Consider the following 19,931-nt stretch of genomic DNA (forward strand, 5'->3'; position numbering starts at 1 on the left):
AACACATCAAAGGAGTTTCCCTTCTGTGTCAATATTTCATATATGGTAACGTCTTCTCTGTATACTATTGTGAACCTTGACTTTAAAGTTTGTTTATATTAAATAGCTCAGCTTTCGCAGCGGTCACCCATAGGAACCTCTGTTTCTTTTCTATGTACTTATGGTATTAAACCTATTGTACTATAGGCGAACCGTCACATCCGGCCCCCTAATTATCAAGGAGTTTACCGGATTGATAATTACAACAAGATAAGTTTATTGTTACAAATTTTTTTTTTCCAACCCTAAAAATGTACTTCATATATGTGTATATAATTTAACTTTACAGAGCTTAAGATCATCATTTAAATTTTTCATTGATTCATCGATACTAGCCTAACACTCTGACATTCTTAAGACTCAAAACAATAAAAGTATTAAAAAGATCTTTAAACCCGAAGTTATGTGTTGTTGAATGTTATGTGTATGAATAGCTTTAAAATTTCTACTCAATATATTAATAATTAAGCATAATATTTATTTATGAATAGATTTGTAAATAATTATTTATAATTAATTTGCATACGCTGTAATGATAGAGTGAATCCATTAAATTTTATAATTAAAATTTTTATACTCGTTTATTTATATGTAATAAATTCAATGCATGTAATTACAATGTCATAAACAGCATAAATGAATACAATCCTAAATGTGTGTAAAGGAGTCTATAAAACCTAAATGTATGAAAAGCCTAAGTATGTGAGGAGTCTAAATGTATAAAACCTAAATATGTGAAGAGCTTCAAGTAAAGAACCTAATAGATACGTTATTTGTATCAGTAAATTTAGATAAAGTATCTATTTAAAAGATACGAGTTAAAACATCTAAATGGAAGTTCATAATTAAGAGCTTAAATGTATGAGTATAACATATCAACAAGCGAAAGAGCCTAAATAAAAAAACCTAAAACGAAATGAAGTGAAATAATTTAAGCATTAAAATGTAATAAATGCAAAAAGGAATCCTAAAATAATTGTCTAAGTGTAAATAAATGATTAGATAAAATCCCAAATTAATTAAATATTAAAATGAAGATGTTCAAATAAATTTGTTAAAATAAATTTAAACAATACGAATAAAACTTTATCTAAGAAATAAACCTAGTATTCATTGAATAATAATAAAAAATATAACAGTCCCTAAGAAAATTCAAATAAATTTAGTTTTATTTATTAATTTTAATCATAGACGTAAAGTTTATATAAATAATAATTTATCACCACCGACCCCCCTATCTGACAATTCCTGCACGGCCCCCCAATTTTAAGACTCCTATAAATATGTTGCATAAAATAATATAAACGGCCCCATAGTTTAAAACTCTTATCTGTCTGACAAATTTTGCACGGCTCCCCAATTTTAAGACTCCTATAAATATGTTGCATAAAATAATACAAACGGCCCCCATAGTTTAAAACTCTTATTATAAGAAATTCCTTTAATATACTTAAATTACCAATGACTATTTCTTAATACTCTCAGAAATAACATGATCAATAAGTTTTATAATAAAATATTATGTAACCCCATTAGATAGGTAGATAGACACCCCCCATCGCCTCCTCCAAAAGATCACAACAGCAAACCCAACATAAATACAACCAACTATATTAGATACATCAATTAATTTATTTTGTACAATAAATTATCATTTAAAAAGATACAAATGTCTTGTGTTATATGCAATTACAAAGAGCAAAATAAACTAAGTGTGCGCAACATCTAAGTATGTAAAATGCTTAGGCATGTAAAGAGTGTATATGTATAAATAACCTACAAAATCTCCCTCTGATATAAGTATAGTTTTTTTTTTTTTTTTATAATAAGTGTCTAAGTCAAAATAAGCGAATAATCAAATAAAATCTGAAATATAATTGTAAAGTGGAATAAAGAAATTATGTATAGAACCATAAATAAAATATTATAATAGCATCCTAATAAATTATTGGAATTAAATTTAACAACATGAAAACAACTAATTAAATTTTCAAATTTAGGTAATCAAATAAAGTAACTAAAGGCCCTAACTAACCTTAATGATATTTTATGAAACGTCTAACTTTCAATTTGAAACCCCTATAAAACATTATATAAGCTATTTAAACATCTTAGGATGATCAAAATCAAATCATAATTATTTAATATTTTTTTTTATATATATAATCAATGTCACTGCATCATAAAAGTTTATGAAATAAAAGTCAATTGGATATTTCCTCAGAAATGAATAATGTCATTAATTCATCTTAAATCATTTCTTTCACAATAAAAAGAATTTAATAAATTTTATGTATAAGTCATTATAGCATAATTATTGTTTATAAAATTTATATAATGTTAAATTAATAGTTCAGTAAGTATTGAGAATTAATGAAGCAAAAGAATAATAAATGTGTCCTATAGCATAAAATTAGATCAATGTGAACTGAATATAACCTAGTAAGCTATCCTCACTACTATTGTTATGTACCTATTAGTGTAATACCTAATGTTATTTACTCAATTGATATAGAGTAAAATAAAATATAAACCAAATCATGTAAATTTGTTGTATAATTGACTCCAATAGGTAACCACTGAATGAATTTGATAAATTAAATCCTAAGAACATGAGATAACAGTAAAATAGGCTATTTACCTATACACATAGAAATCATGAAATTAGGTCCAAATCCTAGATCTATGACGGTATAATTATTTAGTCATAATCATCAAAGTTGGTTTTGAGTTATACTATTAGCAGATATTACTGTTTAACTTTATACTCCTTCATATTTTAATAACCAATCCCTGAAGTCACAAGCTCCAATTGTGACCAAGTGTTCTTATTGATCTGATATGTAAATAGCCATGAACCAATTATATCCTGGTCACTACGGCACCAATTGTGATGGTCCCCCCCTTTTGCACCCCTTATAATAATTACCCTCTAAACTAAGCTACACATGGAAAACCTACAAAGCCTAAGAAAAGCCTACGAAGGCTTTACCTAATGAAATCTATGAAAATCTAATGAAAACTTACCCTAAAGAATGGCCTAACACCCTCAATATAACCCCATACCTATATTGCCTTATACACCCCAAACATCCTATGAATCATATAAACCCTTACAATAAACACTTAATATTGAACAGATCTTATAGTAGAACACTTGATCATCTGGCCAAATAAATAAATGTGTGATCGTCTAGTAATGTAGGACCCGTTGTGTGTGTAATAACCAAAAGGTTCTTTAATTGGTATATGATAGGAGTTAAATAATGAAGATGATTGATAAATCTTTAAGGATTAAGAATAATTAATGAATTATACTCATAATTCATGTAACTAGGAAGTTATGTTAATTTAATAGTAAATTACAGAATAACTGTAATAATAAAAAAAAAATGGGGAGCGGTCGGGCCCCTCACACGCCCGGACCAGTGGAAGACTTTCCAACTATCTATAACTCTTCCTCCTAAAAGGTAGGGAAGGGTATTACTATTTACTAATGCACTCTGATGGTAATAAGGGCATGAGTATTCTCAGTTCCAAACCAAACATAAGTACATTTACTTCAACATTACAGTGGCTCCACCAGCCCCACGATGCTTCCAGTATAAATTGGTGTTTGCCAGAGGCAAAAGGATCGGAACTGAAATCCCAGGATCACTCCGACACGAGAGCTTACTCATGGGCGATGACCCTTTCAGTCCTATATGGCGACATAGAGATCACCCACTAACAGTACGAAACTGTTTCCCAGCGTCACCCTGTTACGAGCTTACTCAATGGGGTTTCCCTTCGGCTCCACAAGAGATCAGACCAAGAAGCGAGATCACCCAGACACCAGAACTTACTTTGTTGGGACATAACCCTTCGGCCCTATAATGTGACATTAGAGATCACCTGTGAAGACAGTCCGATAGAGATGAAGATTTGTGTGATAGGGGATACCTTCCACACCCTGGAATTGGCCAAGCCATATAATGTTGATAATTGCTATATCATAACATAGCATTGTCAATTTAATATTATTTACTTAATACCAAGAATACTCAAGGTTCAAGTTAAATCTGTTGATTAGGCGAGCCTAAGAACGAGTAGTCCAACCCATAGGTCGAGAGCTACTAAAAGTAATGAGTGCTATTGAATGAACTATAAGTCCAGTCAATTATATATAATATTATTGTTGATTGACCACATTGTGAATTAACCAATTATTTATTCAGAGAGATATATCTAAAGGAACTATAAGTCCTTTAAAAGACACTGATTAATCACAAGTTAACAACGTCTCGTGAAATAACCAGTTGGGTTTTCTATAAGTTTGAGGACACTAAGTCCAACAAGCTATTATTGTGTTGAGAGTAATAGAGATCTTTTGTAATATTTGTAGAGGTTTGATTAATCACATTGTGAAATAATCAGATTAAATAATTATGTAGCTTTATAGAGAGGACTATAAGTCCTAATTGGTTGTTGTCATAAGTACTGATAAATTACACATTAAAGTGCCAGGTCAATTATTATATATAGGTATATAGGAAGGACAATAAGTCCTATTTGTGTATGTTGTAGTAGTAGAGGCAATATACTGCATAATTATAATGTGAAAGATATAGATTAAATATATATTTGTATAGAAAGGACAGTAAGTCTTATACAATTATTGTAGCTGTACTATAGTTATACTATATTTACTTCCTTTTAGTGTCTTAGTAAACCTATTTACTAAGAAGATTTCTAGGATAAACAAGTGTTTTAGTATTTAAATCATCATGATTAAATCCCTAAGAAATTAGGTCTTTAAATAATTATCATATCATTTAAGTGAAATTTCTCATATAAATAATTCCAATATTCCCCCTACAGTTATTATAAAATAACAGAATATTATATAAATTTTCTATAGACTTAGATATAGAATCATAACGTGTATAATCTCCTTTTGTTTGACATCTGTCACATTAATGACGTATTGAATGACGTATTGATGTATTGAATTGAATTTTGATTATCTATCACAACTGTCAACGTAACAAATACTAGCAAGTTTGTTTATTTGTATTTGTTTAATATAACTAAATATAAAATCATCATATATCAACCGTAATATACAACTAAATTATCAGTGACATAAATAATCATGGTTTACACCAGAAATAATTAATAGTATCCAGTAATGCTGCAGTTTTATATTCATATCAGTAGCCAAGCTTACTCTCAAATTCAAGAATAAACAGAAGATTAGAAGTTTAACATTCTTATTGCAATTGTACTTGCAATAATATATACATACAGTACTAATTATCAAGAACATTCCTCAAATACATGTGTGGTGAAGATTTTCCCAATATGCTATCTATTTGATTTCTAAACTCTAATGTAAATTTATTAAAGAAGTGAATAATCAGTGTTAGTGTTTGCTTTATTAATATAATAGGTTCATATCTCCTTGGATGCAGCCCAACATATACAACTAACTCGATAATGAAATTTATAAAATACTAATATTATATTTTATTACTTGTATATCTCCATTCTATTCCCATAAATATTCAAAATATGTATATTAAATATAAATCCAATAAAGATTCACTAATTTTAACCCTGTCTGAACTTGTCTAGTCAATATAGCATGAACAAACAACACACATACAAACCTTATCGCCATGACAACTTTCTTCCTAAATATGAGTAAAATACATAGCTCACACTTGTCATTTAGTACTAATTTTATACTGTATCTCATACCTAGTTAAGAGTAACTATAGTCAGAGAATCCTTTAGTACATTTATTACCATTAGGAAATAAATCCACACCCATAATATCAGCATAATTAAATATTATTAGAAACCAGTAATACACACAGAATTGTTATTATCAGCTTGCTTACTACAACAAAATCAATATTAAAGTTTATAATAAATCAAGACAAAATATCTATTTAAACAATACAGGCTTGTTTACCATAAACATCCCACCGTTACATGAATTTATCTACTAACACAATAATGTATTAAAAGTAATACATTCACATAAAATCACCTGCAACAGCTAAGCTGTTTCTCTGTACATCTGGAGTAAAACAAATCCCCACATGTAGTCATGGATAATCAAATATAGACTAAGAATCATTAATCTGGTCGACCGAGTAATGGTATAAAAACACTTCACCATGAAGCGTTAAGTATGAATAGATATTCTAAACCAACACTGTAATAGTGTAATAAATACAAATATTTCATCATCATCATCGTCTCAACCATCACCAACCCACGACTGAACACAGGCAATTTCCACCGACTGACACAAGGAACGGCCCCACAATACACATAAAACAGTCACTCCAAACAATGGAGGTAGCCCACACCGCACTTGCATTCACAGGGTCGCCACTCAATAACCCCTCTCTCTCATCAATGGCTGTTTCCCCAGCAATGAGACCAGACCATAGTCACTTTAGTCTATTATCCTCAATAAATAAATACTTTATAATAACTAGATATGAAACTAGTTAGTATTGTAATAGTTCAATAGTTGATTCAATAAGTATTTTCCAAAACTGGACAATTAGAACATTGAATCAAATTGATGAAGTTCTATCAAACGACCATATAATTGGATTTTGTATATGAGTAAAATAACGTAAGTACGTAAATTATATTGATGTAAACTTTGTTTAAATGTGATTGCATTTAACGATATACGCATTACCTAAAGGTATATGGACTCGACTAAATACGTATTTTAATAGTTGTTGGGAAAAATATTAAGTATAGACTTTGCCTGTGATCACAGTCAAAAATCTAACTACGTAGTAATAAATGGAACAAGCTCACCGGATTCTCCAGTCTTCTATTGATTAATTTCACACACTTAATCGATAGTGATACACTAAGATCTCAAACCCCTTCATCGATCCAGTCCCTCCTAGATCTATATCCCAGTTAATTTTTTATTTTATTGCGCAATCCCTAAAACACGACTCCCCGCCATTTTTCTTTTCTCTTTTTCCTCACCTAGTAACGTCATAGATTATGTCACCGAAGGGTAGATATTTCAATAATCGGATTTAGCCTATTATTCGAACTGAACTTTTCTTTAAATTCAATTTAATTATATGTTAACGTATTTTGATATTTTCTATTAAATTGATTATCGAATTTATAAAACTTTAAAGGCTCTCATAAACCTTATTAAACTGTGTTATATGCATCCTTTTACACCTGATGAGAAAAAGGTAAACTATAATTTGGTTAATATAAAATATAATATATTTTTGTTTAATTTATTTAATTTTCTTGTGACGTCCACTACACTCTGGAAACACATCAAAGGAGTTTCCCTTCTGTGTCAATATTTCATATATGGTAACGTCTTCTCTGTATACTATTGTGAACCTTGACTTTAAAGTTTGTTTATATTAAATAGCTCAGCTTTCGCAGCGGTCACCCATAGGAACCTCTGTTTCTTTTCTATGTACTTATGGTATTAAACCTATTGTACTATAGGCGAACCGTCACAACCAGTGAGGGATGATAGGTGAATAATGAAAAAAGCACATCAGTCAGCCCATCGTGATGAATACACCTAGAACTCAGCACGATGGTTTCCAGGGGGAACCGCGTGGAGGTCGACCTGACAGGGTATATTGCTAGCAATGGGACTGGTAGCCCGCATTACTAACGATCCCTTCCCCCCTAATTAGGTATACTGTATGTTATTAAAAATAGAACCTTTTCTGTTATTGTTTTAGGTCCGATTTGAATCATCGAAAGATAGTCTTGTTTAGTAGCGCAGGAAGTTTGTGTTAGGTAAAAATATTGTGAAATGGTTTCCATATTTTGACGCATAATCTCTACCTTTTATTTTCGCAATAAAAGCAAGAATAAAACTTACTAATTCGAACTCCTTCCATTTAGATGTATTGTATTAGTACCTGTAACAAATAGACACTATTAGGAAATAAATTTGATAAATTTTATTGAGACCGGTTAGCCGTTTCCCGCGGCTTTGCCCGCGTAAATTAGTACATAAAGTATTCTATGGACTGTTTTTTTTTTTCACTTTAACTTTTTACTTAATTTTTCTAAGTCATAACAATAAGTTTCTAGTAAAATAAGTATATACCACCAATAAAATATGGAATTAATACAGTATTTCCTAAACTTATCCATATTTTCGCGTTACTTATACGAAAATGCGTGCCAAAAGAAAGCGAGGGCGCCATATTCCCAGAAGCCAAGGGTTATTCAGATTCGCGCAATAAATTGCCACCGGGGTACTTTATTAGGACTTTATGGCCGCGCCACGCATAGTCTGGTCGTGTATCAACGAATATTATAAATATGTATAGCGTGACGCCATAAAAAGCTTCGAACATTCTTAACTCTGAAACTCTGAGGTGGTTGAAGCGGTTACTGTACTCGTGGATTTTTGATATATTTATTTATTTATAATATATTATTTATTTTATTATATTTTATTTATTAGGTAAACTCTAGAGCTTTATATATTTTTTACTAATAAATAAATACATTTTTATACACGCATACAGAAAACAAATGAAAAATCATACATAGGAATTTATTTATTTAATTTAAACATTTTACCACATCGTAAAATGCCCCCAAAAATTGGTTACCCCATTGTCAAATTTGTGATACCATCGATGATGTGCAACATATTCTATTAGAGTGTCGTATAAACTCGACGGAAAGAGAACTCATGTGCCACTTTAACTTAAATAAATTTAATATTGGTCTTATTCACTCTATGTTAGCTGAACCCAAGTTAGATATTTTTGAACATCTCTGTAAATTATTAATACCCATTAATTCCTCTTTTTCCATGACTAGGGAAAGTAGATAAAACTTTACGTGAGAAGTCAGTTCAGGGTACGATAGAGCTGGTACATCTAAAGAAGGTAAAAGGCATTATAATAAAAAAATAAAATAAAAGGAATGGAGCAATAAAACAATAAGATGGCCAGTGTTTGTTATTTCATATTTTTTTCCCCCCGACAGAGTATATTGCTACACCATCATTGCTAATATTCCCCTCCTCCTGTAAATAAATACTGTATTTACCAGACTATACCGATAGTGCAGGCTGGCCTACCATTCCAATTTCACCCATAAAAATGGCATTGTTCGCTCCAACTGGATGAATAGAACGGTTACTATCTCAATCTATCTTGAACTAAGATAACAAAACGTTTGTCGGATCAGCTAGTCCTCTAAAATACTCTTGTTGAACCTATCTATCTTGAAAATATCACGACAGTTTGAGCAAAACGGTCTCGCAATCGATTTAGAGGCTACCTCTTTCGGAATAAAACCCTGGACCGTGTTCGAGCGCTTCCATCGCTCGAAAGGGACTCCACACCGATATTACTGGATGGACGGGATTGGGGCTGCGGAAATCGCGCAATCAACGAAATTCCGGACCATTAGCGAAGCGATCGGGCCCAAATCAGAGGCCGTTCACAGTAACGCTCCCGAAAAATATCATCTGAGCGGAGGAACTTGCTTGTCGTATATACCTAGGTAGATATTTATCGATCGGCCGCTTGGCGTATTTTGTTATTAGCGCGCCGTTGCGAGTGAAACCCAGCGACCGACCGCTGTATTACAATCGTCACAACGCATGTGTTTTGATTTTGTGAATCTACATAACCGCTTATCTCTTTGAATTCATTAAATGTTTGATAGAAGTCGCCACACACTAATTGAATGAATGGTATTATACGGCTTAGCGGCGGCGGAGCGGCAACGCCGCGTGGCGCCCCGGACCGCGCGAGTTGGCAACGCGGCGCCATCGTATCCGCCGAGGCGGCAACGTCGCGGCCCGCGGTGTGGCAACGGCGCGCACTGATTCAGCACTTCACATTCAGCCTGGATTCGAGTCGTGTTCAAGATTACATTGAAAATTATTGTTATTAAAATATGTTACTTGCAATAAATAGCTACGCATTTTGTAATATCAACCAACTGATATAATAATAACATAGGCATCAGTAAGTCGGTAGATAGCTTATCTAATTTTAAATAGAAACATACCTACGTAAATGTTCACATACATATCTATAACAAAGAACGTAGTGTAGATAGGAAAACAGATATGTTAAGAGACTATATGCCTACTAGGTATAAGTATAATTTTGTTTTTCATTATCTGTTGACGTAACACGTGGTTTAGGAACTTAGGTACCTACATATGACATAACCACGTAACATACCTACACCAACAGAGGTTTTTAATATAATCTCGTAGGCGTTTCGAGTAAATACGAGAACAGTATTTTATAAGGATTCACACCGAGCCGAGGCAGAGTGGCACCTCGATTCTAGTACAGCTTCATATGAAAATTATTGTTTGCTTTCTTACCGAGATATGTTTGATATGGTACTTACAAAGCTTGTGTTTTTGACATCTTTTCAACCGACTTTAAAAAGGAGGTTCTCCATTCGAATGTTTTATTTTTTTATTTTTCTTACCTCATAACTCTGTCAGTTGTACACCGATTCGAAAAATTCTTTTTTTTTCTCTGAAAAGATACACTCATAGATTGGTCTTATAGAAATTTTATCAAATTGGGTTTAGTAGTTTAGTTTTTAGATCAAAATAATTGGTTTTGTCAATTTTGAAGTCGGTTTCTTTTTGGGATATAATTTTTAATATATAATGTAACTTAATAATTTGACTTAATGCTATGTATAGCATTCTCTCGCAGTCAACCTTTGGCGAAACAGAAATATAATTATGAACGGTAAAAAAATTTATAATTGTTGTAAATAAACATTTACATGTATGTGATATATAGTATAATGCAGAACTACAGTACATTATGGTTATATAAATATACATACAATAGTAAACAAAGGGAGACTTTGTACAAAAGTCGATTGCTTGGGTACCTCTGTTCCATTCGTGTTTCTACCGCGAAGCAGTTGTGTTTGCATGGCTGTGTTTCGGTTTGAAGGGTGGGATATGGCGTGAATTTACTGGGTACAGAGGAATAACACCTGAGTCCTCAGGTATGACAACGCATGGGGGTATCATGGACGAAACAGTATACTCTGTTATGTCCATGGTACTGCTCATGTTTATAGGGACGGTTACCACTTTCCATCAGGTGGGCCGTCAGCTTGTTTGCCATTCTAAGTTGCATAAAACAAAATTTTGTATTTTTGATGAAAGTTCTCGCCATGTTTTAACAAATTAAGACAAAACAATATTAATCTACCTTTCTTACTTTAATTACGTCACACTAATACCACATCGTTTCTACATTGCACCCGAGCGAAGTCGGGGCGTCTCGCTAGTATTAAATTATTAAGAGGAACTTTAATATAATGACTACATATAAGTGCTCGTAATCGTTCTCAACTTTGAATCAACTTCTACATCAGTAGGTACAATTATTGTCTGACGGCTGGCCCTTTTGCCTATTGTCTGTAAAGTTCCAGTGTAGGTCAATAGAACTGCTAGACGTATCTTGTCTTTTAATGAACACTCAAGAGATACGCTTCTGTTAAATTACATCATCATCATCATCATCACCATACCAGCTGTTAACTGTCCAGATATACTGAATATAGGCTTTAACATAGCCTTTAGATAAAGCCTAGGTAAAGGGAGTTTTGCCAGTAGCTGCTACGCTTGGCAGACGGGTTAGTAACCACAGTTCAGCTTTGGTGTTTTAAGGGGGACTTTGCTGTCCATCCCTCGATCATTAATCGCCTCTTAAGACGCCCACGGGAAAGGAAGGTCAAGTTACATTTTATACTTAACATACAATTCATGATATTACACAAGAATTTTCTAGAATCCTGTGTACACTCCCTTTTTTCTTTTATAGTTTTAAAAACGGACTCTAAATTTGAACAATCATAATAAAATACTGAAGACACAAATTCGAAATTTGAATATACAGACGCGGGTAATTGGACAAAATGGCCGCCGTCTGTCATTTGTCTGGGTGACAGGCAATGGAATAATGGCGGGCACCCACCGTGACGAACGTAAATGAACATGTATGGATGGAAGTCAAAACACCATACAATTACGTAATACATGTAGATGTAAATATTATTTCGTGCCACGGAGTTTGAGAATTAAATAAATATTATATAAAATAATAAATCCCATCAAAATATTCAACTCAAATGGAGCCCTATTCGAAACACTGTAACAACATGACTTAGTAGATACTAAATATATATTTTAATATAAATGTTTTTATTGGATTTCATTGCTTTTGTATGTTTCCAATATATTTTTATTTGTTCCAATATAAAGAGGTTCGATAGATACTCGTACAAATATAATTTTGACGTTGATATTGATCAATAATGACCCACGTAGACGAGGAAAACTTCGTCTGTAAACAAAATGTTCATCGTGCATGCAACATATGTAAGCAATAGTAAGAAATAACAAATATAGATATAGACAATGCTTATATTTTTTTATATATTGAGATACTTAATTTATTATGAAAACTAGAAAGTACCTAACTTCGGTAAATGATTGTTTTTTTTTATACAACTTAGAACGGCAAACAAGCTGACGGCCCACCTGATGGAAAGTGGTAACCGTCGCCTATAGACATGAGCAGTACCATGTACATAACAGAGTATACTGTTTCGCCCATGACACCCCCCATGCGTTGCCATTCCTGAGGACTCAGGTGTTATTCCTCCGTACCCAGTAAATTCACTGCCACATCCCACCCTTCAATTCTCTTTAATAAATGATTGTGCGGATGATTGACTGCGGAACAATTCTGGTTTCACAAATACAATAATTGTATGTATTATTACTGCTTTTAAATACCAACACAATTAACATTTAATGTATCCTATCACAATGAACGTACAAATACTAGGGAATGAAGTCTTCCATCGCTATATCTTGGTTATAGCGCTATAAAATTGTTCATTTACCGAGAGAAACGATCCCAAGTATGAACGCTATTCAGGTGTATTGCATGCATATGCAAGAGAGCATGAAGATGCAGATCTAATGCGCCGACAATGGGGCGGATGTGCATTGTGTGTGGGACTGGCAGGCGAGTGCTGGTAACACAAAAAGTGCACGCACACGAAGGCAGTGTGGGGCCGCGCTCATGATACGGCCCGTTCATAGATTAAGGATGGCACCTGTTGGTTTCACAGAATAAGTATTTATCATGTCATTTAAGAGTTGACACTGCCCATATATTGAAAAAACTGATATAAAAATCTATGCAAGCATTTAGAAGTGTCACACAACAAAATAAACTAATATATTTTTTAAAACTATTTTACATATATAAAAGACCTATCTATTTATGCTGTAAACCATAAAATTTTCAAATTCAATGAATCGGTTGCATAGATATCACACAAGTGGTTTTTTATTCCAAATGACGCGGGCTTGGTTGGCTGTCACTGCTGTCAGAATACGTTGAAATAGTTTCGATGCGGAATCGCTGACAATTCGAATTTGAAATGTCAAATATTGCAGATTTGAAAAAAGAATACCATTCACCGTATACAGTATTGTGTGCGTTTTATCGATTTTACTTTCAGTCACATTTTAATGTAACATTTTTTTTAGATTTTAAAATGAAAACTGCTTTAGGCGCGTTGAACATTTTTGAAATGGGATAAAGCTATTGAACACGTTATACTTACCATAATCGATACCTCTGTATATAAGTATGTACATATATTGTGTATGTATATACATAAATAAATATGCAAGTTGGCATTTTTTAAATACGGCATTGTCTCGAGTTTGGCTGTTTTAAATCTGGGTTGATACCCCAGTTTATGGATATCAAATTTCTTGTAATACTTACAGACTTTATAGCTTCTTTACTGAGCAATCGAAGTTTTTTTTTTCGGTTCTGTTTACTCTTAAGAATAGGGAAGGCAAAAGGACTAAGTCTATACAGCCGTTGTCTTCTGTTAATTTCTGGACTGTGAAATCGACGTGATTGTAAGAGTTATTTTTTTTTTTTAGTTAAAAAACGCAACAGACATAATACTTGTTGTTTTTTTTTTATTACGAATAATGCATAACAATAGATGTTATTCAGCTCTAGTAAATACACGTTACAGCAACGAAATAAACTAAAGAATAAGTACAACAATAAAAATACTACTAGTCCGCAATACTTATATATAAGCAAGCATTTATATACAGAGAGAAACATAACGTTCCTACATTTTAGTATGTCGTTAACGTCTGGGAATAGGAAAACCATAGTTGTATAGTATTGTAACATTTTTATTATGCGACCAAACAATATAATAATATGATTTTATAATAAAACTGTATGAACGTACAGTAGCGTTCTTTAAACATCACCAAAGCTTAACTACTGTTGCCAGGAGGAAGGGATTGTTAGTAACGCGGACTACCAGTCCAATTTATTATTAACAATACATCTTGTCAGGTCGACCTCCACATGGTCCCCTGGAAACTATTGTGCTGAATTCCAGGTGTAGTCATCACGATGGGTTAACTGACTTGCCCCTTCGTTCTCAGTTTTCATCTCTCACTGGTGCCACGCTAACGTATACCTATAAGCGCAGGCGGGGTTACCATTCCATTATCATCTATTAAAAAAATCTGCGGTTGCCAATCCGCCTGCCAAGCGTGGCAACTACTGGCAAAATTCTCCAATATGTAGAAGCCTATTTGCAGCAGTGAACAATTAACGGCTGGTATGATGATAATATTGAAATTTTAGGTAACTTTTTTTTCTATTTTAAATGAAAAGAAAAAAAAATTAAGTGATAATTAATGAAGTGAGAGAATGACGGCGAATAATCAGAAATTAAAGAAAACAAATTGCACGTTAACAAAAAAAATTGATAAAAACTGTGTTGGGAGACTGATTAATTGTTAATTGCGTATGCATGCATGTATGCATGCATGCATGAAACATTAAGCAGTAATATTTAGTTAGATAACAGTCGACAAATGCCTCTACCTCATTATGAAATAACACACACACACATATATATATATATATATATATATATATATATATATATATATATATATATATACATCTTATAGTGTCTCTAATTAAAATACGCTCAAACCTTACGTTTGTATTAAATTGTAATTATCTATATGTGAAATTAATGAGGAAAATCCCATGTAAACATTAGCATTAGTATTTTCAAATATCACTTATATTAAAAAAAAAAAATGAATGAATGACTTTATACCGCTGAGGTGGCAAACAAGCATACGGCCCACCTGATGGTATACTTTATTTGCATTATACAATATAGGAAATAAGCAAGACAATAAATGTAACGATACAGTTGTATAAGTACAGTAAGGCGGCCTTATTGTTGAGAGCGATCTTTACAAGACAACCTTAAGGTGATGGACTAATTGTTGTACAAGTAGGTAAAAATTATCCTACTAAGAAATCTAGTCCTTACGACTACATCATATTTATATATTTTTATTTAAATCAGATGTTTTAAACGGAGGAGAAAGTAACAACGGAAGGGATTGTTAGTAATGGGGCCTAGGAACCTCATTTCCAACAATACAGACTATCAGATTGACCTCTACGTGGACCCTCTTAGAAACTGTCATAATTAATATTCGGTGAATTTATGACGATAGGTTAACTGATTCACTGTATGGGATGGATTATTTGTAATGAGGAGGTTAGTTGTTATTTTGCTGAACAAAATCTTAAACTGTCTTCCTATTCTACCTGGCCTGTACAATGCATTAAAGGTAAACCAAACAGTGACGTCACAATATAGTACCTGTGAAATTACTTGGAAGTAATTTCGCTGGAGCGAGATGACCCTTTCCCTTGTATCCGAGTGGTTTTTCGTCCGACACTATTTATTATAAAATAATATATATGTATAATGTAGATAACATGAGTATTATATGAACGTTACTTATAAATTAAAATATTTTTTTATTTTTCCATTTATTTGCTAATCACGTGGCATCGTCCATTATATTTTCTGTTATTCCTGGTAGACAACGCCATATGGTGTTAAGTCCGCCATTTACACAAGGTTATATTTACTGTCTAGGCGTATTAAAGTTGAATAAATAAATAAATGACCCGCCCGAGCCAGCGGAATCTAAAAATCGTCCGCAATTATGCTATAAAACAAACCCCGGACAATTTAGCAAAGTGAAAAAAGGCATGTTGCCGCTTGGAAGTGGGTCGATGCGGCAACGTCGCATAGCGGTACCGGCCGGAGCGGCAACCGCGCTCGAACGCGACGTTGACACACCGCTTGGTACAGTCTACACCGTACACACGGGTAGGTATACTAGGTAGTAAGCGTTCCTATCCTATCCCACCCAAGAGGATTTGATGGCCGACAGATGAGCCAAAGGATTATTTTATCTAGTTCTACGCGAAATTACGGTTGGGAATTCGTAAAAGCTTTTTAACGATGGTTTGTAATGTTTCAAATGATTGTATAGAACAAGTGGAACGCGATAAAGGAAAACCCTACTGGTAAATAGTGCAAATTTTTGACATTTCTAAGTTCCAAATATCGGACGTTCTCTGTTCGTTTGTACTTTTTTAATGTATGAAAATGGAATGGTAACTCTGCCTGCGCTATCGGTATAAACTAGCGGGACAACAGTGACAAATGATATGTGAGGATGAAAACAGCGGGTCTACCATGAAATGTTTTCCGAAATTTCGGAGTCAAACGAAACAAAAATTTAATGTTAAAATTACATAATACATTCCGCTTAGAAATATTAAAAATGTTAAAATATTGTTCCTTTGGACCTTTATGATAGGATGTATGACGAACGAAATGTTAAACCACATTTATTGATCCGATTTTGGTATAAACAAAAACACGAAATTGAGTCCGAAATTTCGGAATTTCATTTCATGGTAGACCCGCAGGTCAGTTGGCCCATCGTGACGAATTCAACAAGAATTAACCACGATGGCTTCAAGGGGAACCGCGTGATCAAGCTAAAAGGTATATTACTAGCATTTTTAACAATCCCTTATCCCCTTTCCGTCTATATTCAAAGCAATACAAATTGGCTATATTATGCTTTTTTGTGGATGATATGGGAATGGTAATCCTATTTGCACTATTGGTATACGCTGGCTGGGCACCAGTCAGGGATAAGAGGTGAGGATGTAGCTCAGGTATCATGTTTAATTTATAGGTTGGAATCGAGTCAGTTGTCCCATCGTGACTAATTCACCACGAAAAATCACAATTAATTACCTTATTTTCCCGCGAGTATCCTAAGTGGTAACGAAGGAAACTTAACAGTCGAGGGAAGCGTGCCTCTCAAAACATCAAAACCTAACTGCGGTTGTCAACTCCCCTGCCAAGCGTGGCAATTACTGGTAAAACCCCCTTTATGGGGGGGGGGGAGAGATGGTTAACAATGGAGTTTGACATCCCCATTGCTAGCAATATATATCAGGTCAACCTCCATGTAGTTCCCCTTGGAAACCATCGTGAACAATTCTCGTTGAATTCGTCGCGATGAGTTAACTGACCTGCTTCATCCTCACCTAACATCCTTCACTGGTGCCCTATCAGCGTATACCGATAGCGCGGGTGGTGTTACTATTTCATTATCACCTATAAAAAAAACCCTTTATGGGGAAGGCCTATGTTCAGCAGTGGACAGTTAACCGGCTTATATGATGATAAAATATTCATTATTAAATGATTTCTATTGTATGTATGCTCAAAAATACAATTGTCAATATTGAACCGATTTTGATAATTCTTTTTATAATCGACATGTTTTTTAGTTCTATATTGCTCTCATATTAATTTTGTCACGATCGATTTTTTTTTCATTACTTATAGAGCCAAATGTAAATATTATCTTTATGTTAAATTATTTGAAGAGTTCTCCGACATAGCTGTATAAAAAAACATGCTATTCAGTCATAGATTAAAAATAGTACCTGCCTTTTTCTACGTAGTCGGTGATCAATGAATAATTTGACATTTAATGTTAAATCAATATCAAATAACTGAGTAAACACCGCAGGTGTTATCCTTAATCTATGGTAAACGTGACTACAAAACGGTCATTATAAATTTATATATAATATATAAATTACCAGAGGGAGACTTTGTACGAAAGTCGATTGCTTGGGCACCTTTGTCCCATTCGTGTTTCAACCGTGAAGCAGTTGTGTTTGCATGGCTGTGTTTCGGTTTGAAGGGTGGGATATGGCGTGAATTTACTGGGTACAGAGGAATAACACCTGAGTCCTCAGGAATGGCAACGCATATTATCGTGGGCGAAACAATATACTCTGTTATGTCCATGGTACTGCTCATGTCTATAGGCGACGGTTACCACTTTCCATCAGGTGGGCCGTCAGCTTGTTTGCCATTCTAAGTTATATAAAAAAAACCTACACTTTGCCAGTTCTCTTGAAAGTATTTATAATTATGTATAATGCTTAGATTATATAGTATAATTTAGATTATATGTATGTACCACTACTAATCTGATTTATGCGGCCATCAAAAAAATTACTGGACACGCGATTACTGTTTTGCTAACCTTGCGTTCGTTTTTTATTCACACTAATAAATTAAAAACTTTTTGTATGTACACTTAAATAAAAAAAAAAAAAAAAACTAATTGTATATTAGGCGGTAAATTTAAGACTGGCCATTAACAAAATAGGTATGTAAGTGCACTGCCGCGGAAATATAATTTACAATTAAAAAAATATACAGAAATAACATTTTTAGGCGCGATATGTTTTAAGATGAGATATAATGTACATATATTTTATTATGCTAATCTATTTTTAGTATTTCGGCTGTAAGTTATTATACCTTTTGGAGGGAATTAAATGATTATTTATTGGACTGGAGGCCCGAATGAAAGAAAGAAATACAGCTCGTACCAGACGGTATAAAACGAAATTGGTTTTCATGAATATTTGATACAGTATAAAGTTATTTGCGAAATGTGTAAAATAAAAAGTTTACGCCTAAAATGCAACACGAAAAGTGCATCAAACGAAAAATGTAAAATATTTTATTCGGTACGGACTACGGGCATGGCGCATGGCGGCGGTCTGGCAACGCCGCAGCCGGTATGGGGGCAGTGTAGGTGCGGCAACGTCGCATCCACGCGGCGCGCTACAAAAATATAACAAGTGAGCTAAATGCGTAACCCCCCACGACATATTTACCTGTGTCTTGTAAAAATTTATATTACAAAAGTTTATAGTAAATTCCCGAAATAATTCTTCATCAATCAATCAATCCCGGCTAGTTTCCTAATTGTGGTCAACACTCTTGATAATTTTACGCCATTCTTGGCGGTTTTGCGTCATTTCAGGTGTTAAGCACATCGTCAGCAGATCCTGTCAAGACGATAGAAGTTAGATTCACAAAATGTTGTCAATAGAAATAATTGTGTGCCGAGGACATTTATTGATTTGCCAATCTTTCTAGAGTTTTTAATCAATGATACAAGAATGGTAGCCCAGCCTGTGATATCGGTATACACTACTAGAGCGTCAGTGAAGGAGGACAGGTGATGATGAAACAGCGTGACGAACTAGTAAGAACTAATCGAAATAGTTTTTAGGGGGAACCGAGTGGAGGTCGACCTGACAAATAACTACGTACTAATGGGGCCATTAGTCTCTGTTATTAACAATGCCTTCTCTCCTGCACGTTTTACCAGCGTCATCAATAACTACCATTTCATCATCATCTATTAAAAAAATCGTTCATCTGTATTTTTGTGTCATATCTTTGCTTTCTCAGGATCGGCAATGCGCGAAACCCCTGGTATTGCAGGCGTTCATAGGCCACGATAACCTTACTATCAGGTGGGCCGTATGCTTGATTACCACTTCAGTGGTATAAAA

General features: G+C 33.7%; 1 long non-coding RNA gene across 1 annotated transcript in view; it reads right to left on the reverse strand.

The window, feature by feature from the left end:
* Nucleotides 1-7,571: 7,571 nt before the first annotated feature.
* LOC116412859 (uncharacterized) overlaps nucleotides 7,572-19,931 on the reverse strand; it is a 66,631-nt gene continuing 54,271 nt past the window's right edge. Inside the window, exon 3 of the long non-coding RNA XR_008253513.1 lies at nucleotides 7,572-7,970. This is a non-coding gene — a long non-coding RNA (uncharacterized LOC116412859). The remainder of the gene's footprint in view (nucleotides 7,971-19,931) is intronic.

This window comes from Galleria mellonella, unplaced genomic scaffold (genome assembly GCF_026898425.1).
Source record: "Galleria mellonella isolate WM207_F2 unplaced genomic scaffold, CSIRO_AGI_GalMel_v1 utg6432, whole genome shotgun sequence".
Classification (NCBI taxonomy): domain Eukaryota; kingdom Metazoa; phylum Arthropoda; class Insecta; order Lepidoptera; family Pyralidae; genus Galleria; species Galleria mellonella.